Source organism: Bubalus kerabau, chromosome 5, assembly GCF_029407905.1.
Source record: "Bubalus kerabau isolate K-KA32 ecotype Philippines breed swamp buffalo chromosome 5, PCC_UOA_SB_1v2, whole genome shotgun sequence".
NCBI classification, from domain to species: domain Eukaryota; kingdom Metazoa; phylum Chordata; class Mammalia; order Artiodactyla; family Bovidae; genus Bubalus; species Bubalus kerabau.
Genome location: NC_073628.1, coordinates 14,122,270 through 14,134,919, shown reverse-complemented (window position 1 = coordinate 14,134,919; position 12,650 = coordinate 14,122,270). Strand labels below are relative to the sequence as shown.

Here is a 12,650-nt window from a genome sequence, read left to right as displayed (position 1 = left end):
AAGGTTTCTAAGGTCACTGTAGGTATTTTAAACATGAGGAGCCATATGTGGACAGTTTTATTTAACAGGCTGAGATTGGACTGTACAGGTTGCCATAGTTGTTGCTATGACAAGAAGCCATAACAGCTACTTGTTGCTACACTGGAGATGTGGGAAACTGACAAGAGACCAAAAGCCTTACAACTCTCCTTGCAGTGTGATTTCAGGCTAGAAGTAGTTGACAAGGAAAGGCTGACTGGTAAGGCTGAGGAAGGGAGTAATCTGAGCCAGTAATCATTAGCTCTTTTGGGAGCCCAGAAAACAGAAGCATCGGTTCAGTCAGAGTTCTGTGTCATGGTTCAGAAATAGATGCCATTTGGCTTGAATCAATATTTAGCCTTGGGGATGGCAGCCATAATCTCTAAACAGAAGATTTCCTTCTCCCCAGGTGGGAAAAAAATTCATATTTTTTCCAGACTCAGAAACAAAGAAAGCCCTCTCAGGGTCACTTACTCTTTGCAGGCATGCATACAATCTACAAGTTGGAATTATCGTCATGGTGCCCATTTTCCAGATGAGGAAACTGAAGTTAACGGACTTGATCAAGGTCACATAGCTAAGCGTGTGAAAAGCCAAGCACAAACCCAGGGTAACAGTCCTCAAATTGTGTGTTTTTGCTCCACACCCACTGGGAGTGGTGGGTTGTGATCTAGAAGCAATGCTTAGGCAGAAGCAAACAATATTCATGCTTAAATTGAAGAAAGTAAGGAAAACCACTAGAACATTTAGCTATGACCTAAGTCAAATCCCTTATGATTATATAGTGGAGATGAAAAATAAATTCAAGGGATTTGGTCTGGTAGCCTGAAGAACTATGGATGGAGGTTTGTAACATTGTACGGGAGGTGGTCACCAAAACCATCCCCAAGAAAAAGAAATGCGAGAAGACAAAGTGGTTGCCTGAGGAGGCCTTAAAAACAGCTGAGAAAATAAGAGAAGTGAAAGGCAAAGGAGAAAGGTAAAGATATACCCAGTAGAATGCAGATTTCTAGAGAATAGCAAGGAGAGATAAGAAAGTCGTCGTAAGTGAACAGTGCAAGAATTAAAGGAAATAATAAAATTGTAAAGAGTATAGATCTCTTCAGGAAAATTGGAGATACCATAGGAACACTTTATGCAAATATGGGCACAATAAAGGACAGAAAAATCAAAGACAAACAAAAGCAGATGAGATTAAGAAGAGGTAGGAAGAATGCACAGAAGAACTATACAAAAATGGTCATAATGACCGGGATAGGAATGATGCTGGGGTCACTCATGTAAAGCCAGATATACTGGAGTATGAAGTAAAGTGGGCCTTAGGAAGCATCACCACAAACAAAGCGAGTGGAGGGGATGAAATTTCAGCTGAGCTGTTTAAAAATCCTAACGAAGGTGCTATAAAAGTGCTGCATTGAATACGTCAGCAAATTTGCAAAACTCAGCAGTGGCCACAGTGCTGGAAAAGGTCAGTTTTCATTCCAATCCAAAGAAAGGCAATTCCAAAGAATGTTCAACTTATCATGCAATAGTGCTCATTTCACTTTCTAGCAAGGTAATGCTTAAAATCCTTCAAGCTAAACTTCAACAGTACATGAACTGAGAACTTCCAGATGTACAAACTGGTTTGAGGAGCCAGAGATTGAATTGCCAACATCCATTGGATCATAGAGAAAGCAAGGGAATTCCAGAAAAACATCTACATCTGCTTCACTGACTATGCTAAAGCCTTTCAATGTATGGACCACAACTAACTGTGGAAAATTCTTAAGGAAATTCAAGTACCAGATCTCCTTACCTGTCTCCTGAAAGGATACATCATTCAATATGCTTGCATAAATCCCAAGATGCAATCAAGATTTCTGGGAAAAATATCAACATCCACAGATATGAAGATGACACACCCTAATGGCAGAAAGCAAAGAACTAAAGAGCCTCTCGATGAGGAGAGGAGATGAAAAAACTAGCTTAAACTCAACATTCAAAAAACTATTCACAAACAGACCCTCAACATTCATGGCATCCAGTCCCACCACTTCATGGCATATAGATGATGGAAAAGTGGAAACAGTGGCAGATTTTATTTTCTTGGGCTCCAAAATCACTATGGACCTTGACTGCAGCCACAAAATAAATTTATATATATAAAAAAAGACACTTGATCCTTGGAAGGAAGAAAGGCTATGAAAAACCTGCACAGTGTATTAAAAAGCAGAGACTCACTTTGCTACAGAGGTATGTAGTGTCAAAGCTATGATTTTTCCAGTAATCATGTACAGATGTGCGATCTGGACCATAAGAAAGGGTGAATGCTGAAGAACTGAGCTTTTGAACTGTGGTGCTTGAGAAGATTCTTGAGAGTCTCTTATACAAAAAGGAGATCAAACCAGTCAATCGAAAGGAAATCAACCTCTGACCCCTGTCTCAGCTGAGACATCTACTGAGGGCCTCCAGGTGGAAAAAACGGATGCTTTCACTGCAAAAGTGCCTAACCATAGCAGCTCCAAGCAAATTGTTTGTAGCTCCACCCCAGGAGGAAGCTCTGAAAGGCTGAAGGCTCTGTGTACCCTGGGTTCCTGATACAAGCATTTCATTCTCCCCAGAAGCATTGGAGGCCAAGGAAGGGGCATTCTGGGCCCTGGAGGAGGGGGATGGCTCAGGGATCCACTGAGGCCACCACTTAAGTAGGACAGGAAAGGACAGAGCAGGCATATGTAGCAGAGAGCTGGTGACTGGGGTTTGGGAACAAAAGGGAACTAGCTCTGCATGAAGTACCTCACCCAAACTGCCCTGGAGGAGAAGCCCAGTGATAAGTTCATCTGAGATTGGATGAAAAGAGTCTATTTCATTATCCCTTATAATTCCTCTGATTGAGGAGGTGGTGGAGTTGGTGGGTCATCACAAATTCTTCCATGGCCTAGACCATCTGTCAGTCGCTATCCCTGGGGCTGCCTCTCCCCAGCTTCAGTCATGTAGTGCTGGAGTAAACTGTAATCATGTGTGCTGCTGGGTCAGGCCAATGACCATGTAAAGTCAATAATAGGACCCCATGGCCCTGCCATGATGGCTGATCTAGGGCTGTACATGTGAACTGAGGTGGGTCATTCAGAGAACACTCTTGAACTCTGATGGCTCCAAGCTTCTTTCCTTACTAGGAGATGCCTTCGGGATATAAAACACAAGGCAGGTAGCTAACTCCCATATTAGGTGTAGAAGCCTTAAGGAAGAAATTTGTCAAGCTAGGACCTTCAAAGAAGAGGGAAGGGAAAGAATGAGGGTGAGAAAGAGAAAACTGATGACTTCTGATTTCTTGGTTCCAGTCACTGAGATTTTTGTGTTTGCTCTGATTCTTGTGTCCTGGATTCCCAGAATCATTTCAATGAGTCTCCACTTTCCGTAAATCCAGTTGGAGTGGTCTCCTCCCAAATGTGATTCAGACTTTGTTCTAGATCCTTCCCAATCATTGTACACCTCCCAGACTCAAACAGAGGCACCCATTTGTTTCAGCACCATTAAGAGTGAAACCCTTTATTCTTTCCTGAGAATAGGGTGTGCAGACCACCAAGTACAGTTCACCAGCATCCTGGGCAGGAGTGCTCAAAGTGTGAGTGAGTGTGTGTTAGGAGCGGCCTTACTGATTCCTGAACCACTCCAAGCATTTACACTGCCTGTGCCAGGCCAATCCTGTCATTTCCTCGATCAAAAACTGAGAAATACAGCCTCAGGAAGACGTCACCCAGGATCCAGGTCTCTGTGGATGTACTCACTGTGTTCTCTTTAAAGGTGGGATAGCAGTGGCCTCTAGAATCCTGGGAGAGTCAGAGACACACACCAGTCAGCCTGAGCTCTTACCTGTGACTCCCCCAATATCCAGACCCAGCGCAATTCTTCATTTTATTTCCATCTTTTGTTAAGTATCAAGGGGTTTTCTCAGCTGCAGAGGATATGAGAGTTCATCCAAAACCAAAAAGGACCAAAATATGAGGTTGCCATGAGGAAGACTGTGGGGGAGGGGAGGACTGGGAGTTGGGGAAACAGAGGAATGATAAACATCAAAGTCCTAATGTAGAGCATAAGGAACTATATTCAATATTCAGTGATAAACCACATGAAAATGAATAAGAAAAAGAATATATATTTTTTATGTGTATAACTGAGTCACATTGCTGTGCAGCAGAACTTAAGGCAAAACTGAAGATCAGCCATACTCCAATATAAAATTTAGAAAAGAATGAGCATGTCCATAGTTCTCCTCACTCCCTGTTTTTTCCCTTTTGACTTCTGCTCCTTGTTTTCTCTGTAGAGAATGCCGGTTCTCTTCCTGCATCCCCACAATCTGTACTTTATTAAAAAACTTTATTTTGTATTGGAGTATAGCTGAGTTTCAGGTGGACAGTAAAGGGACTCAACGGTATGTATCCGTGTATCCTGGTCCCAAAGATACCCCTCCCATTCAGGCTGTCATATAACTGAGCGGAGTTCCCCGTGCTACACAGTAACTCATTGTTGGTTATCCATCTTAAATAGAGCAGTGCCCACAACACGTTCTTGAAGACTTAACTAAGGAACTCTGGGAAGCCTCCTTCGGCCCACACTCACCCTCTTTGGCCACTCCAGGCTTGGTTGGGTAACTTACTCTGGTTCTTCATCCCCACCAGTCAGTCCATAGCCCTCATCACCCCTAGTAAGTCCCCAGTGCCCCAATGCAGAGCGCCTTGGAATGCCATTTGCATGGAATCCAGGGCAATTTTGCCTAGAACCAAGCAACCCTCTGTATGGCTCCATGAGTTTGTGGTTTTAGAATGCCTGAAATTTGCTCTCTTCCTCAAAGCCTTCTTTGAGCCCATCAGCCAGCTCTCAACTCCCATAGGGCGCTGACATGAAGCCTCCACCCTGTGCCAGGTCTGAGCAGTCACTGTGCACCCTTTAACACCTTAGCATCCAACCTCCTACAGAGGGGTAGGGTACCCCAACTTACAAAGAGGGCACCTGGCCAGAGCAAGGGGAAGATGGCACTAGGGTGAACATGTAATTTATCATCCAGAAGGGAAAGGAGACTGTTAATCCCTATGGTGGGACATCACACTGGGACTGTCCCAGCCATTCTCACTGTCACATGACCTATTTCAGGGACTGCTAGAGCTGACTTTCCGTGTTCATCGATCTGAGGGTTCAGATTGAACTGAAGCTCTTTGAGGACTGAGGACCTGAGTATTCCCCTCTCCTTGCGACTCCCACCATGCCAGCATGGTGTGGCATCTCCACATTTATTTAAGGATGATCAATGTCCCAGACGGCCCTTTACTTTCAACTGCTTCATCTTGTGACAGGCTCTGGCCCAGCCACAGGGGCTCAGCGGCTCAGCAGCATCTGCAATGGTGTCACATGGCCTGCAGAGGGCGCCCTCCTCCCAGCAGCAGCCCAAGGGTTCCTGCAAGTTCCTATTTTCGAACCACCCCTCAGGGTTGTCCCCTCACCTTGTGGATGTAGGTTCGAGCTGGCACTGGGTAGTTGATGCCGTTGATGGTGAAGATAATAGAGGGCAGGGTATAGACAGCAAAACATGAAATGTAGTGCTGTTAGAGAGAGAGAGAGAGAGAGAGGTTGGCCCTGGAGATCCTTGTTTGTGTGGAGACAGGGAGTGACCCTGGGGCATGACCCTTTACCTCGGAACCCCGTGGCGTGGCACCGATGAGCTTCTGGATGTTATTGACCAGTCTTCTTGGGCCAAGGATTAGTGATGTTCCGGTGTCCACAAGGGCCTCGCAGCCACCAGAACAAGCAATAACCTTTCTTTTCATGGAGATGCTGAGAGACAGTGGAAAAAGCAGGCATCAAGGTCACTCTGAGTCTCCCCAGAGCTGCCCCCTTCCTGACTGTCTCCTAACCAGCCCTTTGTCTCTTGCCTTCTTTTCCTTTGCTCTCGACACAGCCCCTTTCTTGACATCCTCGAATGCAGTACTTGAATACACCATGATCTTTTGCACCTTGACACAAATTGGTCTTCCTTCCTAGAAGAGCTCCTTCCCCTTTGACTAGCAAATTTCTTCTCATTTTCCAGATTCCAGCTTAATTGTATTGTTTTCAGGGAAGTATTTCTCCCAGTGTTTATCAGTCTCCTGTCTTGGTCACTTTCTGTAGACCCTTCCTCATGTCTAGCATGTACCAAAATGACAGTTCACTATGTGGGTGAGTCATTTCTTGTACATCTGCCTTCTTAGATGTGAGGGCAAGTTTTATTCTCATTGCCTCCCTAAAGTGCCTGGCACACAGTGGATTCACAATGTTTCTGTGTTGAATGAGTGAATGAAGACTGTAAAAATAATGAATGAGAACCATCCAGAGAGCTGTATCTGGTGGGGAACAAATAACGGGTCAACCACAGAGTGAAGATGGAGATTCACAGTGGCAGCAGAATCTCATAATAGGGGGAGAGAGGGGCTCCTCTGGGAGAGGGTGTCTCCTAGCACTGCTCCTACAACCAGCTCAGACACTGAGACCCTGGCCAGGAAATACATGACTAGCCCACAGAAACTCCAAAGGACAGGTCAGCTTTTGTTTGAGGGTATCACACAGAATCCTATCAAGTATGCCTCTTGTCCTCAGGTCAGTCCTGGATCCCACCTTCCTAATTCTCTGTTATAGCCCCTGCCCCACTGTGTGCCCAGGTATGTGGGGTGTCTTTTTAATTAGTTGCTTTCATGTCGTAAGACTGCAGTCAACCTCTCTCCACTGCTGGGTAGCTGCTCCCTAAGAAGACCAGTTTTCCCCATTTTCTCAGGACTTTTCCTGTTTTTAAACAGACATTTATCTGTACTGAGAACTTCCTTGGTCCCAGGTAGCCCTGGACAGTTGATCATCTTATAACTCTGTCCAGGCTAGTGAAATTCTCCCTGATCCTCTGTACACCAAACTGTAGAGTCCTCTAACCATGCTCCATGCCTCATAGGGCAGTGGGTGCAGCCCTCTCCCAGCTGCACAGACCTCTCTGGACCCTTTTAAAACCCTGGTCAGAGCCCTGGTCAGAAGGCCTGGGGATTATGAACCCATGGGTTGTTTGTGTATCTATATATATGTATATGTGTTTGTATGTGTCTCTGTGTGTGTCTCTGATTAGCTATGCATATTTTTACGTGTCTCTGTGTAGGTTTATATGTGTCTGCTTCTGTGTTTCCATGTGTCTGTGTGTTCGTCTGTGTTGCTGTGGGTGGTGTATATGTCTGTGTGACTGTGTCTTAGAATGCATTTGTGTGTGTCTGCCTGTGTCCATGAACAGTAGTGGGAGCATCACTTGGGCTGACCCTCAGAGGGAGAGGCTTACCGGTCCATGTGTACACTCCAGTCACCTGCGTGGATCAATGGTACCCAGTTGAGCTCTCCCTTGTAGTAGTGGTGGTCCACCCCACCAAACATCACCACACTGCCCTTCGCCCTGCATGTGTAGAGAGAAGAGGGGGCTTGATCCTTGGAGGACAGTAACGATGGCACTGTCTGAGAGCTGTGCTTGTCTACCCATCAAGGCCTTGTCTACCCAATAAGGTCCCAATTTACAGATGCAGAAATAGAGGCTAGGAGTGATTGAGATCCAGATTGAGGTTGGTTACTGGCTAATGAGTAGCACAGAGGAGGTTAGAAGCTGAATCATCTGGCTGGGGTCCACCCACTATGTCTTCTGAAGAGGCCCTGGACCTCCTATTACATGAATGTTCAGATACCTTCAAAGGACAGGGTGCTGAAGCATTTTTACTTTCCCCTTGTCCAGCTTGTCATTTTTCAGGAAAATCAAGGCCTGGGAGCGCTAGGCGTGTGGGTTCATGTCACCCAGAGTTGGCTCTGTTGGCCTGTGAACTCTACTGTCCAAACGGCCCCACACTCATAAGGGACACAACCTCTGCTCTCCCTATCTTGAAATGCTTAATATATCTTGAACAAGGGGTCCCACACTTTTGTTTTGTGTCCCACACTTTCATTTTTCACTGGCTCCTGCAAATTGGGTAGCTGGTCCTGGGCTCCCAGTGAAATGCTAATGAGGAAGGAAAGATATCCACCATCCTTCTCCTTCCTTCCTTATCAAATTCACAAGCAAATCCTATTGCCTTAACCTCCAACAGTTTTCCTGTTGCCTTCCATTAGCCACCCCCCTCAGTCACCCCCCTAGCCCAAGTTACTGGTCTTGAGCCCAGGAGCAGGGTTGTGTTCCAATAAAAATTTATTCATAAAAGCCAGAGGTGAATCCAGGTAGGGCCCTGGGGCCATAGTTATCCTGGGTTTGATTATCTCTCAGGATACTTCTTTATCAAGTTTTCTATAATTTTCATGGGACTGAAAGCATGTTACAGCTAATTGGAGAAAAGGATTGTTCATCTCAGACTTACTTGCCCAAGTAGAAGGCAAAAACAGGCTCAGAAAAGGCACCTTGATTCTTGAGGTTGTCAAAGATGGGGATGGTTCTTATGAAGGACATGTCAGGGTAGTTCAAGCCCAAGACGCCATCAAAAGGTAGATGCTCAAACCCGTATTCTTCCATGCTTAGTCCGAATTCCTGATCAGTACTTAGAAGGTCCCCAATCTGTGGGAGAGAAGAGTGTTCCCACTTACAGATACAGGAAGTGGGGCTAGGACTGGGCTGGGGTGCATTGCCATTAGATCCTCAGAGAATTCAGGCTGGGCTCTGTCTTTGGTGGCCCATAGACGGTTAGACCTAGCTGGGAGGGGAATTTGGGTTCCATTTGAGAGAGGTTGTGAATTTTAAAACATCTGCCCCTCTGAAAAACACCACCTGAGTGAATCAAATTGGCCTCATGGCTTCTGTATAGGTGTGGCAACCAAGTCAAGCCAGGACCGATTGGTGCCACTTTGTGGACAAAATGAGTCGAGAGCAAGGTAGCCTTCTCTTTGGCATCACTATGAACTAATGACAGGAATGAACTACATTCTCTGTAAGGTACTGTGGATTCTGCATCTGTCCAGGAAGACAGAAGCTGAAAACACAATCTTGCTTGCAGGGTTCTATGAAATTACTGCCTGGGGAATCCACTTTTGGGGATATGTGTGTATATGTGTGAGTGTGTATGAGAGAGAAAGAGAGAGAGGGGAACTACTCAAATACTTTGGGGAGGCAGGCCATAGGTTTATTAGATTCTCAAGGGTCCTCTAGAGTGAGAACTCATTTATCAGGCCCCCTGACATCTGAGGGCTCCAATTTCCTACTCTGGATACCTGATCCCTTGACTGCCCCCCAGGATCCCCAGATCAGTTTTGTCCTGTCCCAAACACCCCACAGCAACTTCAGTCCTGAAAAGCCAGCCTAGCTCCACCTCTTACCACATGTGTGACCTCAACAAGACCCTTGCTGTCTGTACCTCAGTTTCCTCATATGTCTCATGAGCTAATAAGACCACCTGCTGTGTGGGGTTGTTGCAGGATTAAACCAGTTATTACCTTAAAGTGCTTGGAACAGTGACTCAGAATATGAAAGTGGGTGCGTTTTCCCTCTCTTCTCCCTCACAGCAAAATGAACTTTGAACTACTCATGGGCAGAGGAGCTGCACGTCCACACCTCAAGCCACTCTCTGGGTTAGCTAATCTGTTTGCTTGTGTGTCACCATGGGCACTGCCTCCCCAGGGACAGGATCCTGTGGGGAAGATGGCCAATGTCTATGGGAGTTAGGCTAGGAAGGGTCCTGCCAGATGGTCCTGCATCTCTTTTGCAAGCAGTGGTCACTTCATAGCCAGTCCTGACTCAGCTTCCGTTTACACGTTACCCGAACGGTGTCATAAGCAAGAAATCCCTTCATGCTCCCAGATCCATAGGTGATGCTGAAGGTCTTTTGGGTAGGCCGGAAGGTGGAAGACTCAAGATGTCTGAACCTAATGTGAGTAGCTGCAGACACAAGAGATGAGTGTCATCAGGTGCCAAGGGTGGAAACAGGGCAGCAGGGCAAATGAAGGATGGTCCGGGTACAGGGTGTCTGTACTCACAACAGGTTGGGCTGGTGCAAAAGACGGAGGGCACCCACAACTCAGATGAGCCTGTGTCAAAGACAACCTGGAATTCCTGAGGGGGTGTTCCAATGGTGATTTTACCCACATAGACCATCTACAGGGAAAAGGAGGGAGTGGGTTAATGCAGAACTGGCTACTCTCTATTCCCACACTGTTGCCTCCCTCTGGGTGTCACATATCTCTTGGGATTACTTTTGAATCACTGTGCAGCTCAAAGCCTTTGATCACAGAGGTGCTTGCATTTGATATTTTTTTTTCCTGTGCTACATGGTATGCAGGATATTGATTCTATGACCAGGTGTTGAAGTGGTACCTCCTGCATTGGAAGCCCAGAGGCATAACCACTGAACTACCAGGATCACTGGACACCCAGGAGAGTCTTGGTGCCTTCATTTGAGAATCTCTGTAGTTGCTTCAAACCCAGCCTCAGCATCCCCTTCTCCAGGAGGTCCTTCTTGATCAACGTCAGCCACTCTCTCTAAACTCAGACGACATCCAATCAACACCACACAGATGACCCTTTCATGACATGTATTTACTCTTTTCCTATCTCTCAGGCTCTCATGGGCATTCTTGAAGACAAAATAAGCCTTTTTTAAAAAAAATCTAAATACAGTAACCACAGTGTTAGATTCTTATGGCCTTACATGGAATACAGGTTCAGTAACTTTTTACTGCTGTGGTTCTTGCATCTGTGGAAACTGAATTCTTCTACCTGGGGATTCACAATTGCCTGGCAGTTGGTTGGTTCTACCTTTTGATCAGTAATGGTTCACTCTTCATCTGTGACTGAGCGGCTCACTTAGTTCAGAAGGAACAATCTCCCTCAAACTAATGACACATCTTTGACACAGAAATGGATGTTTACCTGCCACCTGGTCATTGCTGGGCCCTGTCACCAAGACCAAGATTTGAGGATGAGAATGTCTTCTTCTCTGGGTGGGGTCCCTGTTTCCCAGGGTTTCTGCCTCCTGTAGGAGTCCCAACCTCAACATCCCACTTGGCTCATCTCACCTTCAGATGAGCCCCAGTGCTAGGCTAGAGCACCAGGGGGTGCTGTGGAGCACCATCCCCAATACACTCACGTCCATGATGTTCCTCAGGGGATGAATAGTTATATTTGAGCCACGAGAAGAAATCTGGGACAGTCTGTAAGCATGTTCCTTCAGGAAATTGTTCAGCATGTTTTTTTCACTGAGGGTTTTTCTCATGGTCTTCACTTTTGTTAGAGGTATTCTTTCATTGAGCATTTGACAAAGAAAACAAAGAAGCTACTATTAGATGTCAGTGTTAAGGTATATTGTCATTATAATGGCCCTGTGTATTTTCCAATCATTTTTATGAGTCACCTTATTATCAGAATTTTATGCATGTACTATGGTAAAGACATAGGTTTGAATACAGTTTCTCTTCTGCAATCTTGGGTAAGCCATATGACCATGTGGGGTCTCAGTCTCCCCCTTGGTAAAATGATGTAATGTAACAATTCAAACCCTCCAAATAGAATATTTTGGGGATAAGTGAAGTGATGGATATAAGGTACATGAGAAATAAGAAGTCTCAACAATGCCAGTCATTAGCATTGCTGTTGCCATCCCATGTGTCCTTCTCATAGAAGCTCGGGGAAGGAGGTAGAAGGGGGACTCTTATCCTCTTTTACAACGGAGCAGTTTGAAATGCAAGAGGTTTCTGAGTTGGCTTGGGTCACACTGCTTGTCAGATATGAAACGGTGTATATAAAACAGTGTATCTATCTCCAAGTTGAAAGAGAATTGAGACTTCAGAGAAAAATCAAGGAGATAGGGAACAAGTTAGGAAAATTTAGAGGCTCAAGAAGGAAGGATGAGTCAAATGAAAAATTAAAAGAAAACAGCACAGAGAGAAATACACTCACAGAGACTTCCAAAGAGATGGAGAGATAAATGACAGTGATACAGAGATGCAGACATAGACATATACACGTTGAAGTATACAGGGAAAAAAGAAGACATGTTGAATAAAATGTAGAAAAATGCTATTTCACAGGACCACACCTAATTCTGCATAGACTGTGCACTGAACAATTGCAAGGAGTTCTATTTTCAATAGAGCATGAGATGACTGGACCCCAAGAGTTGTGCAACCATGCAAATCTACACCAAGACCCTTGGGATCCACAGTTCCTATAGCAAGTTACTTATCAATAAGTAAGAGTTGAACATTAAGACTGTAGGGATATATTCTATTCCCGTTTGAACCTGATGGGTGGAAGAATAATCAGATGAAAAGAAAAATTCTAGAAAGGAATATGATGTGGATTACAGTCCCCATACTTACATGACTATGCACTCTGAGGAGGTCAGCAGCCCGAGGAGCACAAGCCACTTCATACTTCTTTCCTGGCTCCAAGTACTCAGGGAAGTTCAGGTTCTTAGCATGTAGTGGTGACAGGAAGCCCCTAGTTATATATGCTCTGACATGCCTTCTTTTCCCCTTTAGGCCACTAAAAGATCTGAAAAAAACACAAATCTCAAGATAAAATCTTTACCTCCATCAGTGTCCTTGGCGAGTGGACTTTGAAGCTTCTCAGAATACAGAGAATTGAACTGTAATCTCTTCCTTGAAGCTTGGCTGGAAAATCAAACTGA

General features: G+C 45.2%; 1 pseudogene; it reads right to left on the bottom strand.

The window, feature by feature from the left end:
- Positions 1-3,677: 3,677 nt before the first annotated feature.
- Positions 3,678-12,440, bottom strand: LOC129653656 (pregnancy-associated glycoprotein 1-like; annotated as a pseudogene).
- Between the last annotated feature and the right edge of the window lie 210 nt (positions 12,441-12,650).